The 5,291-nt window shown below is 46.0% G+C and overlaps 1 pseudogene; it reads left to right on the top strand.

Moving 5' to 3' along the window:
- The first annotated feature begins 2,043 nt into the window (after window positions 1–2,043).
- On the top strand, window positions 2,044–3,579 carry LOC131835285 (olfactory receptor 4F6-like; annotated as a pseudogene).
- Window positions 3,580–5,291: the final 1,712 nt, after the last annotated feature.

Raw genomic sequence — 5,291 nt, 5'->3', positions numbered from 1 at the left:
AGGCTTCACCAATAAGAAGGCCGGAAGGACAGGACCCTGGAATCGGAAGACTGAAGGAGAAGAATAAATGAAACAAGATGGGATTGGGAGGGAGACAAACCATAAGTGACTCTTAATCTCACAAAACAAACTGAGGGTTGCTGGGGGGAGGGGGGTTGGGAGAAGGGGGGTCGGGTTATGGACATTGGGGAGGGTATGTGCTTTGTTTGGTGAGTGCTGTGAAGTGTGTAAACCTGGCGATTCACAGACCTGTACCCCTGGGGATAAAAATATATGTTTATAAAAAATAAAAAATTAAAACAAAACAAAACAACAACAACAAAAAAACAGGCGAGGGTTAGGGCCCAGGCTAGGGGCATGGCAGGCCCATCTGCCAGCGCCAGGGCGGGGACCTCCCCCACCCAGGCTGAGAAGCAGGAGGCGATGGCCTTACCTGCGCCTGACTCATGGAGGGCTTTCTGGCAGGGTTTGAGGCTCCACAACTCGGGATCCCCAGCCAGGCCCAGGGGACAACCCTGCAGATGTGCGGCACATGAAGTGAGTTTGCTGGGGGTTTTCCGGCCAATTCTCATGAGCTTTCTGCCCAATTCAGTATCAATTTGGGCAGAAAGCTTATGAGAATTGGCCATGGTTGGGCGGCCCTGTGGACTGCCCTGTTCCCCGGGGCCTAGGGCCCTTTCTCGCTCAGGGCATGTCGAGGCCAGCCAGAAAATGCGCCGAGTTGATGCAGCCCACCATGGTTTCCCGGTTCAGGGGAGTTTTCCAGGACCAGAGCTGAGGGAGGGGTTGTGGCTGGGTGTCTGCCTCTGACTTTTCAGGCTGCTGGTGTGCCGAATGTTGGGGCTTGCCTCAAGGGGGGCACGATAGGTTTCTCTCACTCTGAGGCTTTTCCACAGCTCTGAAAGGCACTGTTTTCCTCAGGGTGGCAGGTGGACTCGTGGCGTGGTACTCAGGGTTCCCCAACTGGAGGGCAGGAGGAACAGGACCCTGGAAATGGAAGACTGAAAAAGCAGGTGAGGCTTAGTGCCTAGGCCTGGGGGCATGGCAGACTCTATCCGCCAGGGTTAGGAAGAGAACCTCAGAGGGTGATGAACAGGAGGCATTGGCCTCTCCAGCACCTGACTTCTGGAGGGCTTTCTGGTAGGGTTCGAGCCTCGAGAACTCAGGATCCTGGGCCAGGATGCACAATGCGAATTTGCCAGGGGTGTCCCAGCCAATTCTTAGGCACTTTCTGCCCATATCGGTATCGATGTGGGCAGAAAGCTCATGCAAATTGGCCGGTGTTGGGCTGCCTTCCGACCACCCTGTGCCCCGTGGCCTAGAGCACTTTCTCGCTAAGGGCATGTTGCAGCCATCTGGAAAATGTGTCAAGAGACATGGGCTGCCTGCGGGCCCCTCCACAGAGAAGATGTCCCAGAGGAGACTTGAGGGAGGGGTGGTGACCCAGCATCAGCCTCCGACTTTTCAGCCCACTGTGGTGCCAAAAGTTGTGGATGGCCTCAGTGGGGGCACAGAGGTTTCTCTTACTTTGAGGGTTTTCTGCATCTCCGAAAGGCACCGTTTCCACCTGGGTGGCAGGTGGACTTGTGGTGTGGAATGAGGGTTCCCCAATTGGAGGACTCGAAGCACAGAACCCCAGGAAAAGAAGACAGAAAAACTAGGTGAGGCTTATTGCTTGTACCAAAAGGCAGAGCAGGCCCCTTCTGCCAGCACCACGGAGGGTACCCCTGGAGGCTGAGCAGCAGGAGGCATTGGCCTAGGTTGTGCCTGACTCACTGAGATCTTTCTGGCAGGGTTGGAGCCACCACAACTTGGGATCCAGGGCCAGGCCCAGAGGGCGGCCCTGTAGACATGTGGCGGAAGAAGTGAGTTTGCTAGGCATTTTCCAGCCAATTATCACCAGCTTTCTGCCCAAATCAATACTGATTTGGGTGGCCCTTCAGCTGAATCACCCAAGATTAAGTTCCGTGCCTTTCTCCTACATCATTTCTCCTTACTTTCCTCTTTCAGGTGGCATGAGAGGTGTCACTGCTGACAGTGACCATGGATGAAGGCAACCACTCAGTGGTGTTGGAGTTTGTGTTCCTGGAACTCTCCACCTCACTGGAGATCCAGCTCCTTTTCTTTCTCTTTTCCTATGTGTTCTATGTGGCCAGCCTGATGGGAAACCTCCTCATTGTGCCAACTGTGACCTCTGACCCTCATTTACAGTCCCCCATGTACTTCCTGCTGGCCAACCTTTCCATCATCGACTTGATATTTTGCTCTTCCACAGCTCCCAAGATGATTTATGGTCTTTTTTTTTTTTTTTTTTTTTTTTTTTTAGTTCTTTTTTTTTTTATTTTTTTTTTTATTTTTTATTTTTTATAAACATATATTTTTTATATACATATATTTTTATCCCCAGGTCTGTGAATCACCAGGTTTACACACTTCACAGCACTCACCAAATCACATACCCTCCCCAATGTCCATAATCCCACCCCCTTCTCCCCAACCCCCTCCCCCCGGCAACCCTCAGTTTGTTTTGTGAGATTAAGAGTCACTTATGGTTTGTCTCCCTCCCAATCCCATCTTGTTTCATTTATTCTTCTACCCACTTAAGCCTCCATGTTGCATCACCACTTCCTCATATCAGGGAGATCATATGATAGTTGTCTTTCTCTGCTTGACTTATTTCGCTAAGCATGATACGCTCTAGTTCCATCCATGTTGTTGCAAATGGCAAGATTTCATTTCTTTTGATGGCTGCATAGTATTCCATTGTGTATATATACCACATCTTCTTGATCCATTCATCTGTTGATGGACATCTAGGTTCTTTCCATAGTTTGGCTATTGTGGACATTGCTGCTATAAACATTCGGGTGCATGTGTCCCTTTGGATCACTACATTTGTATCTTTATGGTCTTTTAAGAGAGTGCAAAACCATCTCTTTATCTTCTTTATCCACATATTTGAGGGCAGTGAGATAGTGCTGCTCATCGCCATGGCCTTTGACAGATATGTTGCCATATGTAAGCCCCTCCACTACCTGACTGTCATGATCCCACAAAGATGCATTTTATTTCTGGTTGCATCCTGGATAATTGGTCTTATTCATTCAGTGACTCAACTGGCTTTTGTTGTGGACTTGCCTTTCTGTGGACCTAATGAATTAGACAGCTTTTTTTGGACCTTCCTCAGTTTATCAGACTTAATTACACAGAGACAAACACATTGGGATTCATGGTAACTGCCAATAGTGACTTTATTTCTGTGGCCTCCTTTTAAAATTCTAATAATCTCTTACACCTTTATTTTGGTGACTGTTCAGGAAAAAATCTATGGGGAGTATGTCCAAGGCCCTCTCCACTCTGGCAGCTCATGTCACTGTCGTTGTTTTGTTCTTTGGGCCATTAATTTTCTTCTATGTGTGGCCATTTCCCACATCACATCTGGATAAGTTCCTTGCCATCTTTGATGCAGTTCTTACTCCCTTTCTGAATCCGGTCATCTACAATTTTAGGAATAAAGAGATGAAGGTGGCAATGAGGAGACTATGTTCTCAGTTTGTGAATTAGAGTAAAGTCTCTTAAACATGCAGAGGATTGCATGGTGATGTCGTTCTCTGGACTCTGCTTCTGTAAGAGATTTACAGGTCATGGTTTTCTTGCATTTGTTTGTTTATGAGAGAGAGTGAGCGAGAACAAGTGAGAGAGAGACAGAGAGAGAGAACACAAGCAGGGGGAGGGACAGAGGGAGAGGCAGAAGCAGACTCCACACTGAGAGGAGAGCTGGTAGCAGGGCTGGATTCAGAACCTCAAGATCATGACCTGAGCTGAAGTCACACACTTACCTGACTGAGCCACCCAGGCACCGTGGTCATGGTTTTCTTATCTCATCAGTGGTCGTCTTATGATATGATGCAAACAGAATTAGTATAAACATGAAACAATATTTTTTGAAAGGCAATATGTGGCTCACTGTTCATTTTCTATTTTCCTCATGTCAACAGACTCTCTTACTTTAAAGATAAATATTAATTTTTCCTTCATCTGATTTGTCTTACTATATAGCTGATTTGTTTCCTATCTTTGCAGCTCATTATCTATTAGCTTTCCTCATTGTTCCATTGCTAATTTGGCTTTTCCAGGGTCCAGTAAGGAGACAAATTAACCATACAAGTTAATTTGAAAGGAAAAGTTTGGTGTAATGAATGGTTAGCTAAGTAAAAGATTTAAACTAGTTTTTGAAAGTGGATGAATGGTGAGGTATCACGGACATAGCATTTGTAGGAAGCAGCTCTCACTCCTTGGGATGGAAAACGAAGGGAAGAAGTTAGAATTACTAAAGCTTAAAAATAAAAAGCTATTACAATCTTGGAAGAAGGACCTGTGGAGTTGAAAATCACATATCTGAGGAAGGGCTGCTGCTTGGTTGGTGCTAGGGTCTCTGAGTTTAGAGAAGGGCAGGGACACCACCCCTGAGGCAAGGATACTTCTGGTAACACAGGTGTTTCTGAGAAGATGAGCTCTTCTAAGGTTGGGACACAGCTGTTGCCTGGGAAAGAAACCAAGGTTGTTGAGGTGAACAGTGTGGTTGGGTGATGCTCACAGGCATGGTGAGCATAAAGGAAGCCCACAGGCAGCAAACAGGAAGGAGCAAGGAAGTCCCTCCTTCCTCTTCCACCTTGCAGTCTCCCTTTAGTGACCCTAAATGACAGAGTTGGCCATCCCAATGCTGGGGAGATGACAAGTAGCCTTAGCTCCTGCATCCTGGCAGAGTATGAAGGATAGCTTAGATCTGAAAGATAATAGTTCATAGAGCACACACAGTTACTTAGAAAATTATTAAAATTCAATTAGGGAGGTTCTCATGGGTTTTTAAATTTTAAGGTAAATCGTCTCATAGAGTTTCCCTATTTAAAAAAAAGAAAAGTTTCAGGTACTGGAAAATTAGTTAATTAGCTCAACTTCCTAAAGAGACTATATGGAAGATTTAAATCGAGAGTACAGGTTGCAAGGCTCCTGGTCATTTGCTTTAGATCTTGTTTCCTCAGTGGTAAGTATCATGTCTCCATTGGGCTGTTAAGCTGTCACTGATGGGTAGCACTATATTATTCACCTTGTCTCTTGAATGTCTGTTTGTCATATAGCAGAGCTTCATGTCCATGTTCATGAATAATTTTCACTTAATAAATCTATTTGGACCTATTTTTACATTTCTTTTCTGATTTCTTGTTTCATTTAAATAGAGCTTTCATTTTGGACGGTTTCAGGGCTACCAAGAAGTTGCAAAGGGGTTCCAG

The sequence above is a fragment of the Mustela lutreola genome, chromosome 7, assembly GCF_030435805.1.
Source record: "Mustela lutreola isolate mMusLut2 chromosome 7, mMusLut2.pri, whole genome shotgun sequence".
In the NCBI taxonomy this organism is placed as follows: Eukaryota; Metazoa; Chordata; class Mammalia; order Carnivora; family Mustelidae; genus Mustela; species Mustela lutreola.
The sequence above is the reverse complement of the archived record's forward strand: the minus strand, read 5'-3'. Positions and strand labels throughout refer to the sequence as shown.